This window comes from Pinus tabuliformis, chromosome Q, assembly GCF_031772625.1.
Source record: "Pinus tabuliformis cultivar Carrire ecotype Pingquan chromosome Q, CPIR1, whole genome shotgun sequence".
NCBI lineage: Eukaryota > Viridiplantae > Streptophyta > Pinopsida > Pinales > Pinaceae > Pinus > Pinus tabuliformis.
This window is the reverse complement of record NC_142296.1, coordinates 356,018,459-356,043,949: the sequence shown is the minus strand read 5'-3', so window position 1 is coordinate 356,043,949 and position 25,491 is coordinate 356,018,459.

The following is a 25,491-nucleotide window of genomic DNA, read 5'->3' as shown; positions in this document are numbered from 1 at the left end:
AATAATTTCACCTGATTCGTCCTTTCATAGGCTCTAAGTGGAACCGTCCTCTAGATTCGTCCAGTCACAAGCCCTTAACAAACTCCTTCCATGACTTACTCCATGATATCTCAATTGGTAGATAGACATCATCACACAAGGAAACAAGGGTTTCCTGTAAATGGGGGAAGTGCAGGAGGCACTAGGATCTTCAGACCTGGTCAGGGAAATCTCAGCATAATAACCTTTCTCTCTCTTCTCTCCTCCCTTAGGCCTTCCCATTCAAGCCTTTTTATACTTCTCCCAAAGTAGTTTTTTAGTTGGGAATTCATTGGGAACAGTTGGGCCACAGGCACTAAAAGGTGATCAAAAGGTAAAACCCGCAATATCCGCTCGAAATTAAGGAGATTTAGTTTTTTTAAGTGTTTTAAGACATATACGCAGGTTGGGTATACACAGACCCACGTATACACACGTCTAGCTCAGGGAAATGTCGCGTATAGGGAATAAAACACTATTCTTTAAATTTTGGACCAGGTCTGGAAGGAGGGGTTGCCCTAGGCCATGAGTGTAGCATCACAAACCTCAAGAGTGAGATTTGGAGCTATAACAATTCTATCCATGATTTTCCTTTCTTCCACATAGCCAGACTATTGGTGGCAGATCAGGAGAGGGGAGATGAATTTAATTCGATTGGCAAGAACTTTGTAGATTATTTTGCATATGACATTGTAGAGGGCTATGGGCCTGAATTTCTCCAGAGAATCTGTAGAGATTCCCTTGGGTATCATAGTCAGAAAGGTGGAGTTAAGGGCTTCAAAGAAATACTTCTAAATTTGAGATTCCTCCACCAGGGTATGAACATCCAACTTTATGATAGGCCAACAAGCTTTGTAGAATTCAATTGTGAACCCATCAGGGCCTAGAGATTTTCCATTGGGCATTCCCATGACCAAATCTTCCACTTCCTGAAGGGAGACTTTTCTTAGGAGCATTTTGTTATGGTCCTCCATGAGTATTTTAGGAATATTCTTGGTGATCTTTTTGATATCCTAATCTTGATCATTCCTTGGCTCTTTGAGAAGAGAGTTGAAATAGTTGATCAGCTCCATTTCCAACTCCTCTTGAGTGTGAATGATATGACCCTCTTGTTTCTTCAGAGCCAGAATTCTGTTGTTCCTCCTGTGTTGTATCATTGTTTTGTGGAAAAAGTCTGTGTTCCTTTCCCCACATTTAAGCCAATTTATTCTAGGATTTTGTTGCCACATATTTTCTTCCTAATTGGATCTTTCATCCCATCTCTTTTGTAGTAGCTTTTCCTCTTGCTTACTAGTCTCCATTAGCCTTCCTTCAATTATAATTTGTTGAAGAAGTTCCAGTTTTTGTTCCAAGTTTTTTTATCCATAATGATATTGCCAAATGTTTCTTTGTTCCATTTTTTTTATTTCCTCTTTGATATGTTTTAACTTTTATTGGAAAGTATACATTTTGTTTTCAGTTATGATGGGAGAGTAAGTCCACCATTGTTTCATTTTTTCCATGAAATCTAGGTGATTCAACCAAAAGGTCTCGAATCTAAAAGGCCTATTCTTCAGACTCATGGAAATTTGAATCTTGAGAGAGAAAAGCCAGTGATCAGAGCCTGCTTGTGGAAGGATTCTTGGCTCCATTCCCCAAAATTGAGATAGTTCATCTTAGATAGAAGGAAATGATCTAAACGGGAGGTTATTTGAGGGTCTCCTCCTCTTCTGTTATTCCAGGTAAATAAGCCATTGCTAGTGGGAATGCCAATGAGGTTTTTGTTTTCAATGGTAGCAAGGAAAGCCTCTGAGTCCTTATCTAACTTTGAGATTCCTCCTTTCTTTTCAGATAAGTTAGTTATCATATTGAAATCACCAGCTCCAATCTTGATAGGGTGGTGCAAAGGGTCAAGGAGATTGGATATGATTTGGAGCATTTTGATACGGTTTATCACCTTGTACGGGGCAAAAACATTGTTTATACTAATGGTATTGTTAGTGCCTATGATTCTTAGATCACTGCCAAGGAATGGGGAGTGGCCAAAGAAGATATTATGTCGAGTTTCAATTTTTTTCAAAAGGTCATTATGCCGCCCACCATGCCTATAGTCGTATTAGCCAAGGAGTTGTAAGGCTTGAAGCATGAGTTGAGAAGGAGGGGAGGGTGAGTCGAGTCTAGTTTCATTTCTTGAATGACCAGGATGTCAGGATGATCACACTGGACTCTAATTTTTAAGATGTATTTCTTTCCAGGACTATTAAGTCCCCTAATATTCCAAGAGATGCAATTCATTGACATGGAGATGGGTATAGAGCTAGAGCCTTTACCTTTCCTTCATTATTTAGCTTGGCTACTAGTTCTTGAAGGAGAAGATTGGTGCTCTTTCGTCCTTGCTTTTTGCTTGAGCCTTTGAGGTTGAGTCCTTCTACTGGGATGTTTGCTAATATGCCTTTTGAAGCTGTACTTTCTTATTCTGGATAATGGGATTTGAATTTTAATTCTTCCTAGAGGAGATAAGCTCCTTCGATTTTTTGTAACTTTTGTTCTGATATGGCATTTATTCCTTTTTATTTCCATTCCTTTGCTATTGTTGCAATGTATACACCCTACAAAGCTTCCTCTATTGCGTTTTCCTCTAGTGTTTCCTCTGTTTCTACTTGTTGTGTTTCTGTATTCTCTATCGCCTGCTCCTTACCTCTGCTGGTATTACTTGTATCCCTTCCATATTGGTTGTTGTCTACTGGGTGAATTTCTTCCTCTCCTACTTCTTTTGCTATCATTTTGTTAGGGTCACTTTTCTCTTGGTTATTTTTCAATACCTTGAACTGATTCTAGCTTGCTTCTTTCTATAGGTTCTTCTTGGGGATGGCTTTCTTCCTATTATTCTTGTTCCTAGAGATTACTTTGGTGAACCCTTCACTGTCTTTTTGTTTATTTTATTGCTCTTGCATTTGAGGGGTTTTATTAACAAGATAGTCTCGAAAAAGATGCCCATGCTCGTGACACTTTCTGCATTAGAAGGGAATTTTTTCATAGTCTATACCTTGTAGCGAGAATTCATCCCTGAAGATTAATTTGATTGCTTCTTGCAGGGCACCAAAGATGTCTATATATATGTAGATTCGGGCATAGGAAACATAGTGACCTGTTTTGGTGCCTTCAAACATTTTGATGTACTCCCCCAGCTGGTCTCCTATACCTTTTAAGACTTAAGGAGCCCAATAATGAGTTGGTAAGGAGTAGATTCATACCCACACTAGAACCCTAGTAAAATCCTCTTTTTCTAGTTCTCCATCTAGAATCTCATGTATAAACCAGTTGAATTGTAGAAATAGGATCCTCCCTCAAAAATTTTGCTTCTATCTTCTAGGATGTCAAAGATGATTGTAAAAAATCATTTGGAGCACAAATGAAGTCTGATCTCTCTTTTGGGTGTCCATTTTCTCTAAATCCACCAGTTAAAAGCTCTTTCGGTTGGCCATATTCCCATGAACTTGCATATAACTGTGTGTTCCTACACATATTCTCTATATTCATCTACCCTGGGGTCCTAGATTTCCCGTTTTGGGATTTTCTTGGTGTTTGGATTGCAGTTATTCTTGGTCTTTTTCCCTTGATCTAGAACCTACTCCTGGGATTATGAAGGATTGACATTGGTAGGGAAGGGCAAGCCTTCCGCCTTGCCTTTATCTGCCTGAGTGTCCTTGGTTGATCTTTTCACAATGTATTCGTTCCTTTTTGGTAGCTCATTTTGATGTGGATGATTAGTTTCTTCTTTGTCAGAGCTTCCTCCTAGTGGTATATAGAAGGCAGAGCTGGAGGAAAACTTTATGAAGAATGAGGCTTGGTCTGGCGACTAACCAAAGACCATATCCTTAAAGGAGCAGGCACCAAGATGCTATAGTGGATCCGCCATGGCAGGTAGGGCCCTGTGGGCCAGAACCAAAGGCACCTATGGGAGATCATAGATCTTGCACAAATGCTAGCATGCACCTTCTTTTTCCATTTAGAATGATATGTTACTATGTAATAAGAAAATTTACACTCACACGTTGCTAGAACTTCTTAAATTCTATTAAAGCAAAAAGTTATCGATGTGGTGACCATTATACATGCACACAATGTCGCTCACATTTGTTTAAATTATATTAAAACAAAAGGTTTTGGATATGATGGTGTAGGTGTTGGCTAGGTTCTCATTAATTGGGAACTATTGATGAATATAAATACAGGGCATTGCCCATTTAACGAGTCAGAGAACTTGTGGTTCATTATCTTATGCTCCAATCTAGGAATTTCTTATAGGATGATACTTTAATTACAATTAAAGTATTATTTTTCAAAGCCTCTATAATAATAAACATTTCTGAATCTCTGAGTCCATGACAAAAAATTCCAAATTTTTTGGGAGAGGTTTCCTTGATCAATTTGCAAGAACACTATGGGTAATAAGTTTTTCGTTGGAAGAAACTACATATGTTGCGAAAAGTTGAAGAATGTGTTGATACATTGACAACTTACTATATAGTGCAATGTACTGGTGAAAAGAAATGTAATGCATCTTTGATTTAATTACGAAGGCACAGTGTGATTTAGGGCCTGAATGACTGATTGCTAGGTTGGATTGTTGGTCATGGACCTAGTCATGGTAATTTTGATTTGATCTATTTTGATATGGTCTGCAAAAAAATTTAATACACTGAGTGACTTGATTTTATAATTTTGTGGACTAAATTTTGGTTATGAATTAAAATTCTATGCGATTTAGCTAAGAAATACAGAGCATTGTGGTGTGATCGATGTAAATTTAATAGCTTGTGACTGTGGTTTAAATTGTTGGTGTGCATCAGACATCAAGCGTTTTATGCATATTTATTATTGAATACATGCACTCATGTGTAATTACCATGTCAAAAATCTAGAATGATTGCTTACATTCATTCATTGGTCTAACTTTTGTTCACACCTAAAGGATGATTAACCTATTTTTCTAAGCTCTGTGGCATCATGGAACTTAGAAGTGACATGGAAGAACATGATCAAGTGCTATGATGACTTTGGTTGATCACTATATTGTTGAAGTTCTCTAAGTGTGCAAGTTTTTTTACCAATGTTCAAAGTCTCTCAAAATAGTGATTAGAAACAATGGTACTATTTTGTCACTTGATAAAAAAAAAGAATTCCTAGAAATCTGATTCTTCATACCTTAGTTTACATTATAAAACATTCATAGAAAACATTCGGTCAGAATTTGGATGTGATTATCACTGAAAAAATTCTCAGAAACTAGATATGGATCACAGAAGCCTAAATTTGATCATTATAAAACTTAGCACACAACAGTTGAAGTAAGAGTTGAAGGGAAGATTTGAATCAAACGTGTGGCATACAATGGTGAACAAGGGAAGAAAGGAGTATTAGATTATGTTTAGACATTGTTGTCTTAGGGATACCTAAGTGTCCATGAGTTTGAGGGATAGTGAGACCTTTCAATGATGACGTTATGTGACTGCCATGACAAAAAGATAAATCTAGAAGTTTTATTAACTAATGATGAGTAGTATGTTGCATAGATGTTCTACTAAGAACAATGATTGAATGAATATTTTATCTTGTTTCATGATCATTGAAGTTCATAACAATGATCAAGTGATACAATATGACTTGACAAAGTTGTTTGAATTGACAATGCCTTTATGATAGTGACATGTGGTTTATGATAGTATGACGCATGTCAATGACCCTATATATCTTATGACAATGTGATGTATGGTAGCATGACTCATGCATTCCTTAAGTAGGCTGAATGACTAAATAAAACATAATATTGTGGAGAGAAGTGGATAGATATAGCTACAATAGTTGTAGCAGGAATAATAGTGGACACTTGGAAGAAGGATTGCATGTGGAATGATAATACATTGTTGTAAAGAGGCTAAGTGGTTGTTAATGTTTGATGTAGAAGAAAATTACATTGAGGCTAGGTTTTTGATATGCAGATTGAACAGAGGAAAATTTCATTAACATAGATTATTTGTAGTTGTCAAATTGTGGATTCCTTTATATTGATATCGAGCATAGGTGGTGTTATCTCAAAATCAAGTCCTGGAAGGCTGCAGACCATGAAGACTTCAAATAACTATTTCAGACCTACTTTAGGCTGAGGTTTAGCCTCCCCAACCTGAGAGGGCTCTCTCAAAGGATTAAAGTTTTTTGATTATGATCAAGATGGCTAACTCTTGTGAAACAAGTTAACAACTAAGAAATGAAAATGGTGGAAACACAACTAACAAGTATCCATTGGGCTTATGGAGTCATATATGATTCAGTATTAACAGCAGGGTTGGATTTGCATAGAAGTCAAGGCATTCAGATTTCAACACACCAAACACATAGAAGGCAGTTTATGAGTATATGAAGGAAATTAGAGCACTGTAAGCGATTTCTAAGTAATCAGATACTCATAACACTGTAGATAACATGAAAATACAACAAAAGAAACTCATTACATTGAACTCTTTATGATTCTTGAAAATCATAAGCCAGCACTGTATTACCAAAAAAAAACAGAGTCTTTACATAAGCCAAATATCAAAGCTTTCACTTATAAATTTCCAACCCTTGGTACATTGCCCTTTCTCCTATATATATAGCTCTTTTACAAAGTTGAGATTCCTCCTCCAACATGAGGGGAACTCGAATTCTACTTCTTATGACACCTATTCAAATTTTAACTACCTATTAAATGTAACAAACTGCTACTGGACTTTTTAGAAATCTAAGTCAAATAGGAGTCTAACTCCATATCATGCTAATAAGAGCCTTAATTACAATCATTCTCGTTCTTTGACAAGTGGTATTTTTTTAGTTTGGTTGTGGTGGATGTTCGAAGCTCCATGCTGGTCCTTAATGTCACATCTTCTCCATTTCCCCTGAAAAATAGGAAACTACCCTGTTTATCTGCCTTTGGTCTTCCTCAAAGATATTCGAATCCAAGGAACCATGCCCTTCATTTTTAATTATACAAAATATATCAGAATACCACATCCTTGATGTGTTGTCAACGTTTTCCATGTGTGAAGATAGAATCTCCTCCAAGCTGTCTGACATATCTTGGACTGTAGTAAATGTGATCAGTTTATAACAAAAAGTTTAGAGTTGGGTTCGAATATATGTTCCCTCCACCTGTCTTGACCTTGTTGAAAGTTGATACCTTTATATGATCCCTTGAAGATAGTCCTTGACGTGTGACTGCCTGAAGGAAATTCTTTTTGCTGGCTTAACTATATCTTTAAGTCTTCAATTTGTTTCTTCATGACTCTGATCCCAACTCTCAGCTTTGTATTGACCTTTCTGATAAACTGTGCTTCCTTTATTGCAGGGATAGTCCAGCTACGGAATTGAACATTACAATCCACCACCTCGGGTATTTGAAATGTTTTTTCCTCCCACCGAGCTTGCATTTGGTTAAAATAAGCCTCCTTAATTGCAAATTTCCTGGAGGCTTTCTTCAATCTAGCAATTTCAAAGTTTGCCAATTCCAACCTCCTTTTCAACTCTTCCACACTATCTTCTTCTTGAATGATAACTTATTTTCCTTTATCCTTTCCTTCATGAGGCTATGTTACCTCCCCTGTTTCATCTGCTCTTGGCAGTACCTCCTGTATTTGTTTAAAATTCCTCGTTATGGGTCTCCTTGGCTTAAATACAAACTGATCAACCTGATCATCAAAGTTGAGTTTTTTCAAGGCTTTGACTCTCTTAGCCTTGTCTTTTACTGACTCTATCAAATCTGCTTGAACCAGGGGAGATTATTCAATGTCAATGGCTTGTAGTAAGTCATTTAAGTCTCCCTTTGAAACAGGGCTTTCTTCAATAATCACTGATTTGCCCTTTTCTTTAACTACCTGGCTCTTAGTCCTTCTTCTTTAAACTCCTTCACCTGTGCTGGATTCATGTGCACCTTCTTTGACCTGAGCTTTCTCTTTAAGGGACTGCTAGGGTGTATCCTGGATAGTTAGTGGCTTGGTGAATTCTTTTACTTGTTTCCTAGCCTTCAACTTTGAAAACCTCCTGGATCTTGTTTCTGCCTGATGACCAGTTGTTGTTGGAAGATATTTTGCAGCTTGAGGACTGAGACTAGTCTCATTCTTGAAACCAGACATGAATATGAATGTGGGCCAGTCCCTACCTACTCTCTCGAGTTCATGCAAAGCAATCAACTTAATTAAACCATGGTGAAACAATGAGGTCTCACAGGCCTCTTTCCTTAGCTGCACCTTATCACACATTTTGCTTAAGCTACGAAATAAGTAAAAAGGTAAATCAATGGATATCTTTCCTGTAAAATGTAGCAGAAGCTTTAAATGATATGAATACACCTTATTATATCTCCCTTCACAGGTAAGGTATCTCTGTATACATGTAAGTAGATTAGCATATGAGTCCTTGACATAATTTCTAGGCATATACTTGTTTAAATCTGAGTCAATGTACTCCAGCTTCAGGAACTCTTTGTAGGGAGTCATATCAAATTTGAAATTCTTAAACCAAGTTTCATGTCCCCTTGGAATCTCAGTAACTATGGATATTACCTCTAGTGAGACTTGCAATTCAAGCATCCCAACCTTTGAATTCAGCCCTGTGAAATTCAAAGCAAATTCCTTGGTGATTTGTGCATGACCTCCCTGGAGTTTCTCAAAAAAATTCCAACATCCAACCTGATTGAGTGCATGCTCAACTTCTTTGTTTTTCAAGACAATGTCTACACCTTCAGGTTCGTTTCTTAAGTATCTGCCTAATCTGTGGTCTTTTCTTTCTGTAGATCCCTCCATGAGACTTGAACGTAATGGAGGTTTGAAATGCTAGCGCTGCTCAAACTTCAATCTCTGCCTCACTTGAATGGCTGCCTCACTTGATAACTGCCTCGCTTGATAAAAATACATTCAAATTGAAAACTTGCAGACTTGTTCAACATGCAACGAATACAATCATCATTAAGACTGTGAATACCTAGCTTTTCTTGGAACTTGCAATCCGTGTGTACCAAGGTACCTAGCAGCTATAATGATGGAGATAAGCTATTGGACATGATATGTGGAGGATATAAGCTAACAATGAATGATGCAACCATAACTGAACTTGATAGATTTGAGAGTTAGGAAATATCTGCTACGGATTGCATGAATATCCGATTTCGTAGGGCAGTCATTGTAATTTTTGAATTATGCACTACGAAATCACCTAAAACATGTTGCGTTGCGAAACTGCTAAAAAGGATTTATGCGTTGCGAAAACACTTCAAAATGATTTATGTGCTACGAAATCACCTAAAGAGCTTTGTGGCACATAGTAACTTTTGAACAAAACTTACACATGGTTATGAGACCAGTGGTGATGAATGAGAATAGCTGGTGATGAATGAGAATGCATAGTTGACTCAAGACTCCTAAGACTCAAACTCTAAGGCAAACAAAAATAAAACTTAGACTAGCACCGACCTTTACCATCAAACTAATGTGAGAAATTTTGGCTTTAGAATTCTTAAGTGATAACAATGGCTCCACTTGGGATAGTGTGCTCCTGTAGTACACTTAGAACTCGCGGGTCCAGTGCTTTATCCATTTTATGATAAACATAAATTTGCTTGACGAGCATCTTTTTCTAGCTTCTTGGGCCTTCACCTCGGGCTTAAGCTTGATGATCACTGTAGGAGAAAGAAATCTATATGTACTGAAAAATTGCTCAGTCAACCTTAAGCTTATTTACATTTTCCTACCTACCTACCCTATCAGCTACAATCTCCACTTGTAGCTCAAGGAACATGAAATTTCCAATTAAGCCAGTCGTCGATGTGATCTGACACTTGAATATCTTGACTGCATTCAACCTCAAAATAACCATGATAGTGAGATGACCAAATCAACTTATAATGTATATGATGTTCATAATGAAAATGAAAATGAAATACTGCTGTGCGAAACTTTGCCATGTATTCATTTATAGGGTCAAAGAAAATATGGTTATTTTGATAATCATCATAACATTCTATCTCTTCAGACAATTGATCCTCAGCCACACAAAATTCCTTTGATGTGCTATCCAACTGCCTTTCTACATGATTCTCATAGACAATGTAATTTTCCTCACTATTATGATCATTCTTTGAAGTAAGCTGCTACAAGGAATTACAAAATTGAACAACCTTTTCCTCTGCCTGAGGGCTATAAAAGCTATTTTCCAGTACTTCTTCTTGATGTTTGCAGTCAATTTCATACTCATAATGATCTGAAGCCTGACAAATCTACTGCATCTCTACATCAATCTCAGAGGATGTAATATTATTTTCATAAGTAAACCCCTGCTGATCTTCATGCTACATTTCATGAGATGTTATACTTTCTTCTTGGTGTTGAAATGCATTGTTATGAAGAACCTCTAAAATTTCTTCATCCATAAATTCATCATCATCATAACAATCCTCCAAATACTGAATAAGACTTAAAGAATGTCTACAACAATCTTTGAGCAACAATAAGGAAGGATGACATTCTTTATACATCTCATAGAATTCATCATGAAAATTAGCAAGCAAATATATTGAACCATTTTCCAAACCTTTATACCAAGACCATGCTTTTCCTTCTAAAGTGGCCGTAAACATCTTCATGAGACAATCTTCAGGGAAATGAACCTTAAGACTATGTACATGCATATGGAACCTAACCAAATGAAGAGCAGCATTGTCCTTCTTTTCATCTTTGAATATTGGAAGATCATCTAACCAATCAACCTTTGGCATAGGATTTGGAAAACTAGGGATATGAGACTGATTCATAGGAGCATACCTGGCATTCATTCTTGCAGTGGAACTCATCTTGAAACTTCATCAAGCTACTGATCTTCTAGCAGTGGAGTCACCTTCCAATTTATTATTCGATGTGTGGAGTCACCAAGGTAGTTTTGCAGCCTCAAAAAGATGTCTGAGCTCCTGCTACCTTCAGAAGTTCAACTTCTTGATTTCAAGAATGACTAGACTTCAGGCTCCCGACAGACACACCAAAATGTTATCTCAAAATTAGGCCCTGGAAGGCTGCAGACCATGAAGACTTCAAGTAACTGTTTCAAACCTACTTTAGGCTGAGGTTTAGCCTCCCCAACCTGAGAGGGCTCTCTCAAAGGATTAAAGGTTTTTTATTATGATCAAGATGGCTAACTCTTGTGAAACAACTAAGAAATGAAAATGGTGGAAACAAAAATAACAAGTATCCATTCGGCTTATGGAGTCATATATGATTCAGTATTAACAACAGGGTTGGATTTGCATAGAAGTCAAGGCATTCAGATTTCAACACACCAAACACATAGAAGGCAGTTTATGAGTATATGAAGGAAATTAGAGCACTGTAAGCAATTTCTAAGTAATCAGATACTCATAACACTGTAGATAACATGAAAAGACAACAAAAGAAACTCATTACATTGAACTCTTTATGATTCTTGAGAAGCATAAGCCAGTACTGTATTACCAAAAAAAAAACAGAGTCTTTACATAAGCCAAATATCAGAGCTTTCACTTATAAATTTCCAACCCTTGGTACATTGCCCTTTCTCCTATATATAGAGTTCTTTTACAAAGCTGAGATTACTCCTCCAACATGAGCGGAACTCGAATTCTACTTCTTATGACACCTATTCAAATTTTAACTACCTATTAAATGTAACAAACTACTACTTGACTTTTTAGAGATCTAAGTCAAATAGGAGTCTAACTCCATATCATGCTAATAAGAGCCTTAATTACAATCATTCTCGTTCTTTGACAAGTGGTATTTTTTTAGTTTGGCTGTGGTGGATGCTCGAAGCTCCATACTGGTCCTCAATGTCACATCTTCTCCATTTCCCCTGAAAAATAGGACACTGCCCCTGTTTATCTGCCTTTGGTTTTCCTCAAAGATATTCGAATCCAAGGAATCGTGCCATTCATTTTTAATTATACAAAATATATCAGAATACCACGTCCTTGATGTGCTATGAAACTTTTCCATGTGTGAAGACAAAAGCTCCTCCAAGCTGTCTAACATATCTTGGACGGTAGTAAATGTGATTAGTTTATAACAAAAAGTTTAGAGTTGGGTTCGAATATATGTTCCCTCCACCTGTCTTGACCTTGTTGAAAGTTGATACCTTTAGATGATCCCTTGAAGATATTCCTTGATGTGTGACTGCCTTAAGGAAATTCTTTCTGCTGGCTTAACTGTATCTTTAAGTCTTCAATTTGTTTCTTCATGACTCTGATCCCAGCTCTCAAGTTTGTATTGACCTTTCTGATAAACTGTGCTTCCTTTATTGTAGGGATAGTCCAGCTATGGAATTGAACATTACAATCCACCACCTCGGTTATTTGAAATGTTTTGTCCTCCCACCGAGCTTACGTTTGGTTAAAATAAGCCTCCTTAATTGCAAATTTCCTGGAGGCTTTCTTCAATCTAGCAATTTCAAAGTTTGCCAATTCCAACCTCCTTTTCAACTCTTCCACACTATCTTCTTCTTGAATGATAATTTCTTTTCCTTTATCCTTTCCTTCATGAAGTTGTGTTACCTCCCCTGTTTCATCTGCTCTTGGCAGTACCTCCTGTATTTGTTTAAAATTACTCGTTATGGGTCTCCTTGGCTTCAATACAAATTGATCAACCCGATCATCAAACTTGAGTTTTTTCGAGGCTTTGACTCTCTTAGCCTTGTATTTTCCTGACTCTATAAAATTTGATTGAACCAGGGGAGACTCTTCAATGTTAATGCCTTGCAGTAAGTCATTTAAGTCTCCCTTTGAAACAGGGCTTTCTTCAATAATCACTGATTTGCCCTATTCTTTAGCTACCTGGCTCCTAGTCCTTCTTCTTTGAACTCCTTCGCCTGTGCTTGATTCATGTGCACCTTCTTTGACCTGAGCTTTCTCTTTAAGGGATTGTTGGGGTTTATCCTGGATAGTCAGTGGCTTGGTGAATTCTCTTACTTGTTTCCTAGCCTTCAACTTTGAAAATCTCCTGGATCTTGTTTCTGCCTAATGACCAGTTGTTGTTGGAAGATCTTTTGCAGCTTGAGGACTGAGACCAATCTCATTCTTGAAACCAGACCTGATTATGAATGTGTGCTAGTCCCTAGCTACTCTCTGGAGTTCATGTAGAACAATCAAATTAATTAAACCGTGGTGAAACAATGAGGTCTCACAGGTCTCTTTCGTTAGTTGCACCTTATCACACATTTTGCTTAAGCTACGAAATAAGTAAAAAGGTAAATCAATGGATATATTTCCTATAAAATGTAGAAAAGGCTTAAAATGATATGAATACACCTTATTATATCTCCCTTCACAGGTAAGGTATCTCTGTATATAGGTAAGCAGATTAGCATATGAGTCCTTGACATAATTTCTCGGCACAGACTTGTTTAAATTTGAGTCAATGTACTCCAGCTTCAGGAACTCTTTGCAGGAAGTCATATCAAATTTGAAATTCTTAAACCAAGTTTCTTGTCCCCTTGGAATCTCAGTAACTGTGGATATTACCTCTGGTGAGACTTGCAATTCGAGCATCCCAACCTTCGAATTCAACCCTGTGAAATTCAAGTCAAATTCCTTGGTGATTTGTGCATGACCTCCCTAGAGTTTCTCACAAAAATTCCAACATCTAACCTACTTGAATGCATGCTCAACTTCTTTGTTTTTCAAGACAATGTCTACACCTTCAGGTTCGTTTCTCAAGCATTTGCCTAATCTGTGGTCTTTTCTTTCTGCAAATCCCTCCATGAGACTTCAGCGTAATGGAGGTTTGAAATGCTAGCGCTGCTCAAACTTCAATCTCTGCCTCGCTTGAATGGCTGCCTCGCTTGATAACTACCTCACTTGATAACAATGCATTCAAATTGAAAACTTGCAGACTTGTTCCCCATGCAACGAATACAATCATCATTAAGACTGTGAATACCTGGCTTTTCTTGGAACTTGCAATCCGTGTGTACCAAGGTACCTAGCGGCTGTAATGATGGAGATAAGTGGTTGGACATGATATGTGGAGTGTATAAGCTGACAATGAATGATGCAACCATAACTGAACTTGACAGATTTGACAGTTAGGAAAGATCTGCTACGGATTGCACGAATCTCCGATTGCATAGCGCAGTCAGTGTAAATTTTGAATTATGCGCTACGAAATCACCTAAAACATGTTGCGTTGCGAAACTGCTAAAAATGATTTATCCGCTGTGAAAACACTTCAAAATGATTTATGCACTACGAAATCACCGAAAGAGCTTTGTGGCACATAGTAACTTTTGAACAAAACCGGCACATGGTTATGAGACCAGTGGTGATGAATGAGAATGACCGGTGATGAATGAGAATGCATAGTTGACTCAAGACTCCTAAGACTCAGACTCTAAGGCAAATAAAAATCAAACTTAGACTAGCACCGACCTTTACCATCAAACTAATGTGAGAAATTTTGGCATTAGAATTCTTAAGTGATAACAGGTGGATCAAGTCTAAAAATTGTGAAACGTGCTCTTCTCACTAATGAGGGTGGCCATGTGGTGCAAGGCAGAAGAGTGGACTCTCCTTTAGGTAGGATCCTGAGAACACTTGAGGGTGGTAGTGTGGTGATAGGCTAGGTTGGAGCCTTCAAAGGGTATTTCAATGTTCTTATAGTTGCAATTAGTAAATAGGGTGTTGGAGAATCCTTTAGGTTGGAGCCTAAAAACAAGGTTTTTCGGGTGTCCTTTTCATTGTAGTTGGTGAATAGGTCATTGGGGCACCCTCCGAGTTCAAACCTATAAACTAGGGTGTTTGAGCCTCCCTCAATTAGAGATGAAAATATTTATATACTTTTTATTGAAGACAAATATTAAGAAGTGTTTGGTAGTTTTTGTCCCAAAGGGGTTTCCACATTAAAAAATATGTTGTCTACTCTCTTGTTGGTTGTGCATTGTTGAATGGTATTATTTACTATTAATGAGATATTGATTCATTTTGATTAAATTTTAATGATAATTACTCTTTGTGAATTTATTAAAAATACTAATTGAAGACAAATATTGATTCACCCCCTCACAATAATTCCAACAATTGGAATCAGAGTCGATTCCTTCAGTAACATCTTAACAGTTGGAAGGTAGATCTCAGAGTGGAGAGATGGGAAAATAAAAGAAGAAAGCCATCAATAATTCAAATGAATCAATGGAAGTTCTAGGTATTTAAATAGTGTCATATCCTATTACCGCTGATGAAGAAAAATAATTTGGTCTAATTCTTATGTTCAATGAATTAAGTTTTTTATTTTGGAAAGATTGATTGGAAGCTTATTTGCAAGCTCATGAAAATGATGTATGGAAATATGTTGTTTATGGAGACACATTTACTAATAAATCTAGAAGGTACAATATGAAATCCATGAATAAAATTCTTATTACTTTTCCAAACATCGTTAAAGTGAAATTTGATTGATGCTCATCAGCTAGACGTCTTTGGAAGAAGCTTGATGATCTCTACTCAAAAAAGCATGTAGGTCAAGATGATGATGAAGATAGTTCTCAATTCAAAGAATCTGGCAATGAAGAAGAGGTAAATGGAGTATTTGACATGGAAGAAAAATTTCTTAGTGCCTTATGTACCCCCAAAAAAGAAAGAAAGTGAAATAAGGCACTCAAAGAAGAAGTTTCCCTTATAAGATATCAAGTGCACTAAGTAGAAACAAAATTAGGAGAATTTGTTCAGAAGCATTTCGAAAAAATCAGTCAAAAGCCAAAGGAACTTGATGCAACTCTTACAAAAATCATTAGACTCAAGGAAATGAAAAAGGAACACTTGCTAGATTTTGAAATGAAGGTTCATATCATTAAAGAGAAAAATTAAGGAATAACTTACTTGAAGATGAAGGAAAAAGAAGTAGGTAAAGCTCCATGAGGTGAAAGCACAAGCCCCAAGTCCCCATACAAAAAGATTGATGAGAATATTGAAATAAACATCCCTCAAATACAAAATCGAGATGAAGGAGAGAAGAAGGTTAAAAATGTTGCTACTCCAAGCAGTGGTGCACAAAAGGTTGCACCTCCTCCGAAGAATGATGAATGCAGAAGATCATAAAGAAAAGACATCTCATCAAGGTACCATAGCATGCTTAATGTTTATTGTTATTCATGTTCTAACATCAGGAATATGGCTGGAGATTACAGAATGTATGACAAGGGTGACTATCAAAGGTAATATGAAAACCCTAAAATCAAGTTTATAGGCTTGCAAGAGATATTTCAAACAAACCGTGTGAGCAATAATATGTCACTAGTTCAATCATTCAAACCCATCATTGAATGTTACAAATTCCATACCTATGGGCATATATCTCATGATTGTAGGTTTAAGATGGAATCTTTCAGCCCTAGCACAAGGTATAGGAAGGTTCAGAGAAGAAAGCAAATGCAAGAGGATCAAATGAATGAAACAATCTAATGAGTCATGCTTTCAAGTATTGTAAAATAAAATGGTGATGATGAATCAATAGGCACATTGCAAGCTGTAAAGGTTCAGGATGGCTTGGACAAAGAAGTAGTCCATACATTATTCGGAAGAGTCCAACATGTTGACTACCTATAAACATTGAAAACGGGGGGGATTAAGTAGAAGTAGTTGTACATTTAAAGATCTATATTTTTGATAGGTTGATAGTTGGCACATATGAAGAAGTCTTCAAAATGGAATTCAACATTATGGGAAGTTTTAGTGGTGTAGAAAATATGGAAACAAATTTTTAGGAGAATATCGCAAAAGGGTCCATGTCACTAATCCATATTGACATGTAGATTCAGTTATGGCAAGCCGACGGAAACAAGCAGTCTTGCACGAAGACAAAGCAACGAATTTCATTAAGGGGAGAAAATACATGTTAAAGGAAGTAGGAAGCTTGTCACAGAGAGTGGCCCTTTGCCATTAATGTCAAAGAGGGAGACAAATTAGGAGAAGAAAATCAAGGCATGAATTTAGGTGGAGCAGTGACCATACAAGGAGTATGTGTGATTAATGTCAAAGAGGGATATTTTTGAATGGTGTTTTCAGTGATTCCAATGTCAGTAATTTAATGCTCTTAATATTTTTCATCAGTCGAAAACTCTATTAGTTAAATCCCTTGAAGATCCCCAACTTCGCCACACTTGTTAAAATATCTGAGGGTGATGGTTAATAAATTTTCCATAGAGATGTTAATCATTTGATAGTTCTCATCATGTTTTTTTCCATTTTTAAGTTACAAGCTAGATGGTTCCTCTCGATTGTAAATATATGTTAACTCAAAGTCAAGATACCCTAATACATGGGCTATTTATTTTCTTTTGGGTTTTTCTAATGCCAATGACAAGAAAATATGGTTTTAAAAAAAATAAAAAATCATGCCCAACCAAGTAATATGCATATGGTAATGTTATGATAAGCATGGTTAAAATAATAATAATAATAATAAAAATAAAAATAGTTCCTATTGAATTATTAAAAGACTTTCATTGTTCATGAGGTTACCCATTTGACCACATTCGCCATAGAATTATGGATGACCATTATACATCCACACAATGTGACTCTTACTTTTTAAAATTGTATTACAACAAAGGTTCTGGATATGTTTGTGTAGGTTTTGGTTCTCTTTTAATTAATTGGGATCTATTAACGAATATAAATATAGGACATTTCCAATTCCGCAAGCTAGAGAAAACATGGTTCATTATTATATGCTCTCGTCCAAGCACTTTTCACAGGATGATATTTTCATTGCAATTAAAGTATTCTTTTGCAAAGCCTCTACGATAAGAATTTTTTGTGAATCTTTGAGCCCGTGAGAAAAGATTTCTGAATTTTTAGGAGAGGTTTCCTTGATTTATTTGCAAGAATAGTATGGGTCATAATATGTTCATTGGAGGCAACCAGGAATGCTGCATAGACTTCAAGAATGTGTAATTACACTGACAAGCATTATACAGTGAGATGTGTTGGTGCAAAGAGACATAAAACATCCTTGATCTAATTATGAAAGAACAATGTGATTTATGGACAGAATGATTGATTGCTAGCATGGGTTGTTTGGTATGAGTCTAGCCGCAATAACTTTGATCTTATCTATTTTGACATGGTCTACAAAAAAATTGAATATACTCAGTCATTTGATTTTGTATTTTTGTGGATTGAAATTTTGTTAAAATTGAAATTCACTGCAATTTACCTGAGAAATAAAGTGCAATGTGGTGCACTATGTGTAAATGTAATAAGTTGTGACTCTGGATTCAATTATTGGTGTGAAGTCTAACATCAAGAGTGTTGTGCATATTATTTATTGAATGCATGCGCTCATGTGGCATTCATGTGGAAAAAGTTTAGAATGACAACTTACGTTCATTCGTCAGTCCAACTTTTGTTCAAACTCAAAGGATGATTAACTTATTGTGCTCAACTTTGTGGCATAATGTAACTAAGAAGTAACATGGTAGAACTTGGTTCATCACTATATTGTTTAAGTTCTACAAGTGTAGTAAGTATATTTATTAGCAATGTTTGAAAACTCTGAAAATAGTAGGCTAGGAACGATGGTATGTTTCATTCGCTTGATCATTAAGAAGTCGTCCTAGACATATGATTCTACACACCTTAGTGCACATTATAAAAATTAGAACACAACACCTGAAGTAATGTTTGAAGGGAAGATGAGGGTCAAACATGTGCCATATATTAGCAAAACGGTGGTAGAAAGGAGTATTAGATTATCTTCATAAATTGTTGTCTCAGGGATACCTGAGTTTCCATGAGTTTCAGTGATAGTGAGACCTTTCATTGATGACATTGTGTGATTGCAATGACAAGAAGATAGATGCATAGGTTCTATTAACTAATCACAAGAAGTATGATGGAGAGATATTATGCAAAGAAAAATGAATTAATGAATATGTTATCGTGTTTCACTACCGGTGAACTTCATTGTAGTCATCGGGTGACATAGTATGACTTGAGAGAGATGTTTGACTTGAAAATGACTCTAAGATAGTGACAAATTGTTTGCGACATTATGATTTTTTGAAATGACCCTATATATCTTATGACAATGTGATATATGTAATTATTACTCTTGCATTCCTTAAACAAGCCAAATGATTAGGTACAACACAATCTTGTAGACATAAGTGAACAATGATAGCAACAATAGTGGCAGTAGGAATACCAATGGATACTTGGAGCATTTATTTTAGGTGGACTGATAGTGCATTGCTATAGAGAGTTTGAGCAGTGCTTGATGTTTGATGCGTAAGTATATTGGATTGATGCTAGGATTTGATATGCACATTGATTAGAGGAATATTTGACTTACAAATATTTTTTTTAGTTCTTGTATTGTAATTTCCTTAGTATTGATATTCAGCACATATAGATCCTCTTTGAAAATTGTGAAACATGGTCCTTTGGCTGATTAGGTTGGCAGGGTGGTGCAAGGAAGGAGAGTGGAGTCTCCTTGAGGTCGAAGCTTAAGTACTCTTCAGGGAAGGAAGGTCATGCTAGGGAAGCTTGGATCACACATAGGGTGTTGGAGAAGCCATCTAGTTGTAGTAGGTAAATAGTGTGTTGGAGCATCCTTCGAGTTGGAGCTTGAAAACTAGGGAATTGGAGAGTCCTTCCAGTTGCAGTGGGTAAGGAGGGCATTGGAGCATCCTTTAGGTTAGAGCATGTAAACCAGTGTGTTGGAGCCTCCCTCATTTAGAGCTGAAAATATTGGTGTACATTTTATTAAAGACAAATATTAAGATTATCCGAGAAGGGTTTCCACATTAAAAAATTGTTGTGTACTCTCTTTACGGTTGTGCATTGTTGAATTGTATTGTATATTATTCATGTAATATTGATTCATATTTATTAAATTGTAATTATAATTAATGCCTTATGAAGTTAAAAATGTTAATTGAAGATAAATATTGATTCACCACCCTCTAGTATTTCAAACAATTGGAATCATAGCTGGTTCCTTTGGTAGAAGCTCAACAACTGGATGGTAGATCTCAAAGTGGAGAGGTGGGAAAGTCAAAGAAGCAAGCCACCAAGCATTCAAAGGCATAAAAGGAATATATAGGCATTGAAATAATTTTAGATCCTATTACCGATTATGAAGAGAGACAGGTTTGTCTAAATCCTATGTTCAATGAATTATGTTTTGTATTTTGGAAATATAGAATGGAAGCTTAATTGAAATATCATGGACATGATGTATGGTAATTGTTGTTTCTAGATACAAATAAATTGATGATTCTATAGGGTACAATAAAAATCCATGAATGACATTCTTAGTACTCTCCTAGACACAATTAAAGTGAAAGTTGATCGATACTCATCATCCAGAAGTATTTGGAAGAAGCTCCATGATCTTCACTCATAGAACCATGTAGGATAAGTTTATGTTGAAGACAATTCTCAATTCAAAGAAACATACATTAAAGAAGAGGGAAAAGGATTAGTTGACATGGAAGAAAAATCCCCCAACGCCCTATGTTACCCTAGCAAAGCAAGAAATCCAAATAAGGAAGTTGAAGAATAATTTCCCTTCTACGTAATCAAGTCTAGTAAGTAGAGAGTAAATTACGAGAATATGTTCAGAAGCATGTGGAATAAATCTATCAAAAGAAAAAGGAATTTGGCACTAATTGTACTAAAATCAGCAAGCTTGTGAAATGGACAAAGGAACACTTGGAGGATTTTGAAAAGAAGGTTCATATCATTAATGAGAAAAATCATGAAATAGCATAGTTACAGATGAAGGAAAAAGGAGGTAAATTTGCATTTGATGAAAGCACAATATCCAAGTCCTCATAAAGCAATATTGATGAGAAGACTACCATTAGGATCCCTCAAAGACCAAATCAAGATGAAGGGTAAAAGAAGGATAAAAATGTTTTTGCTACAAAAAGTCAAGAAAAAAAGGTTGCACTTTTTCTAAAGAAGGATGCCTACAAAATATCATCAAGACAAGACATCTCATCCATGTACCCTAGGATGTTTAATGGTTATTTTTTTTCATGTTCTAACTTTAGGCATATGGCGAGGGATTCCATAAATTATGACAAGGGTGAATATCAAAGGTATTATCAAACCCTCGAAGCAAGTTTGTAGGATTGTAACACAATTTAAAACAAACCTTTTCAATAGAAAGTACATGGCACTAATTCAAGCATTCAGGCCCAACATTAAATGTTATAAAAGCCATAGCTATGGGCATATAGCTTATGATTGTAGGTTCAATATGTAATATTTCATCACAAACACTAGGTATAAGAACATCTATAGAAGAAAGCAAATTAAAGAGGATCAAATGAATGAAAACATGCTTTCGAGTTTTGTAAAACAGAATGGTCATGATGAATGAATATGTACATTCAAAGATGTCGCCATTTGGGTTGATCTAGATAGAGACTTGGTTCATACATTATTCTGAAGAATCCAGCATGTTGACTTCCTGTAAACATTGAAAAGGGGGGGTCTATGTACTAGCATTTTTACCTTTAAATATCTATCCTCTTGATAGGTTGAAAGTTAACATATATGAATAAGTCTTCAAAATGTAAATCAACATTATAGGTAGTTCTAGTGGGGTAGAAATTTTTGTAGATAAATTTAAGGATAGAATTGCAAAAGAACCCATGTCGTTGATCTATATTGAAAGGTAGAATAAGCTATGGCAAGGCTAACATATGAGGTAAGGAAGCATTATTGGAGGAAGACAAAGGAGGGAATTTCATCAAAGGGAGAAAAGGCATGTTAAAGGAGGTAGGAAGCTTGTTAGGGACACTAACACTTTTCCATTGATGTCAAAGGGGGGGAGAAATTAGGAGAAGAAGATCGAGGCATGAAGTCAAGGGGAGCAGCGATCAAAGGGAGAGTATGTGTTGCCATCAGTGACAAAGGGGGAGATTGTTGAATGGCTTTGTCATTGATGCCAATGTCTGTAGTTCAACTCACTTAATATTGGCCATCAACTCAAAGCTCGATTGGCCAAAGCCCCTTAATAACCCTAGTTGCATAACACTTGTTTAAATATTTGAGGATGATATTTAGTAATTTTTCTCTAGAAAAAATCATCATTTGATAGTTCTCGTCATGTTGTTTCCAATGGTAGGTTTCATACTAGGTGGCTCCTCTCGGTGGTAAAGATATGTTAACACAAAAGCAAGATACATACATTGGCTATTTATTTTATTTTGGGTTTCACCGATACCAATGACAAGCAAATCTGGTTTAAATGAAGAATTAAATAAATAAATAAATAACAAAAAAAATAGAGAAGAAAAGAAGGCTTCATGGAAAACCAAGTAATACGCATATCGTAATGCTATGATAAGCATGCTTAAAATAACAAAAAAAAAAAAAAAGAAAGAAAAAGAAAAAAATTATAAAATAAAATCCATGTCTAATGGATTATTAAAAGACGTTCATTGGGGATGAGGGGACCTACTGATCACATTCTCCATAGAATCATGGATGACCATTATAATTCCACACAACCTGGCCCGCACTTCTTAAATTATATTAAAACAAAAAGTTAGGGTGGCCATCATACATCCACACAATGTGGCTGACAATTCTAAAATTATATTAAAACGAAAGGTTATGGATATGTTGGCTCAGGTTTTGTTCGACTTTTCATCAATCGAGAGTTGTTGATGAATATAAATATAGTGCATTTCCCATTCAGCCAGACAAAGAATGCGTGGTTTGTTATTTTATGTTGTGGTCTAGGACTATCTTGCACGATGATATTTTCACAACAATTAAAGTATTCTTTTGTAAATCCTCTTCGATAATTTTTTTTTTTGAATCTCTAGATTTGCGAGAACTCGATGGGTCGTAAGTTTTTGTTGGAGGAAACTGGAAATGTTTCCCATACCTAGAAGAATCTGTTCATACATTGACAAGCCATTTTACATTCCCATACTTGAAGAATTTGTCCATACATTGACAAGCCATTTTACATTCCCATACTTGAAGAATTTGTCCATACATTGACAAGCCATTATAGAATGCGATGTTCTAGCGAAAGGAGACGTAAAGCATCATTTATCTAATTATAAATGTGCATGGTGACTTATGGTCTGAATGATTGATTGCTAGCATGGGTTGTTGGTCATGGATCTGGTTGTGGTAATTTTCATTTGATCTCTTTTGATATGGTTCGCAAATAACTTGAATATACTCAGTTTTTTTATTCTGCAATTCTATCGACTGAATTTTGTTTACGAATTGAAATTCTGTGCAATTTACTTGAGGAATAAAGTGCAGTGTGGATTCAACTCTTGATGCGTAGATTAACCTCAAGTGTGTTCTACGTATTGTTTATCGAATGTATGAGCTCATGTGTCATTCTTCTGGAAAAAATATAGAATGACAACTTACGTTCATTTGTCGATCCAGCTTTTGTTCACACTCGAACGATAATTTACCTACCTTGCTCATATTTGTAGCATCATGCAACTAAGAAGTCACATTGCACAACTTGATCTTGTGCTATGATGACTTTGGCGCATTTCTATATTGTTTAAGTTCTCTAAGTGTGACAAGTATATTCTGAGCAATGTTTGAGGACTCTCAAAATAATGATTTCGAACAATGGTATTGTCTAGTCCTTTGATGATTAAGAAGCAGTTCTGGAAATAAGATTCTACATAATTCAGTTGAAAATATACAACTGAACACATAACACCAGAAGTATTATTTGAAGGGAAGATAAGGATCAAACTTGTGGCATACAGTGGAAAATAGTGGTCGAAACGAGTATTAGATTATCGTCAGACGTTGGTGTCTCACCGATACCTAAGGTTCCACGAGTTTCACTGATAGTGATACCTTTAAGTGATGACATTGAGTGATTTCCACGATAAGAAGATAAATGACGAGTTAATATTAAATAATGATGAGTAGTATGTTACAGAGATGTTTTGCTAAGCACAGTGAATAGATGAATATCATGCCTTCTTTCATGACTAGTGAAGTTCATAACAGTGATTTAGTGCTACAATATCACTTGGTAGAGGTGTTTGACTTGATAGTCAAACTATGATAGTGATATGGTTTATGATAGTATGATGGATGGAAATGACCCTGTATAGATTATGATAGTGCGATGTACGAGTATTACTTGTGCATTACTTGAACAAGCCAAATGACTAAGTACAACACAATCTCGCAGAAAGAAGTGGATAAAGATAGCAACAACATTAGGAGTAGGAATAACAATGGACACTTCAAGCAGGGATTGTATATGGACTTATAGCACATTTCTACGAAGAGGCTGAGCAGTGGTTCATGTTTGATTCATAAGTAGATTAGACTGATTCTATAATTTTATATGTAGATTGAGCATAAGAAGATTTGATTGATAAAGATTGTTTCATAGTTCTTGTATTTCATTTTCCATTATATTGATATTGAGGATAGGTGGATACCATATGAAAATTGTCAAAAGTGGTCAGTCTACTAATTAGGGTGGCGGGGTGGTGTAAGGCAAGATATTGGAGTTTCCTTTAGGTCGAATACTGAGAACACTTTAGGGTGGCAAGGTGGGTCTAGGGTAGGTTAGTGCTTTCAATGTGCATTGGAGCTTCCTTTGCGGGAGCCTAAAAACTATGACGTTAGAGTGTCCTTCCTATTACAACTGGTAAACAAGGCGTTGGATTCTCCTTCACATTTGAGCTTGTAAAATATGGGGTTGGAGCCCCCCTCACTTGGAGATGAAAATATTGATGTACATTTTATTGAGGACAAATATTAAGAAGTGTTCGCCGGTTTTGTCGCAAAGGGTTTTCCACCTTAAAAACTTATTGACTACTCTCTTTCTGTTTGTTAATTGTTGAAGGGTGTTGTTTACTATTCATGCCATATTGATTCATATTGATTAAATGTTAATGACAATTAATTATTTATGAAGTTAAAAATACTAATTGAAGAGAAATATTGATTCACCCCCCTCTAGTATTTCCAACGTTTGGAGACACAGTGTTCATTTCCAAATTGACACAAGACCTAAGCCTTTGAAAAACATAGAATCAAGGAAGTGAGTCATAGGAAACATGATGAATTATTTTTAGGTAACCTATATTTAAGTTAACTCATTTGTTTCTAAGAGCTTCAAAAATTGTAACTGTTTAATCTTAGAAAATGAGAAACATTTTATGGGTGGAATAATGATAAAAGGAATTTAATTTTTTTCATCCTACCATTATGAGGGAGAGAATCAACCACCAAATGGTGAATATGTAACTTGGAATCTCCAATGACCATCAAATAAAGCAAATTTTGATTTGTAGTGATCAATAATCCTTTGAGTAGGCATAACTGTCTACTTGGTTATTACAAATTAGTCCAACACCCCATGAGAATAGCTTTTCTATGTTTCCTCTAAGTTCTTTATCCCTTCCCTAAGGACCAAA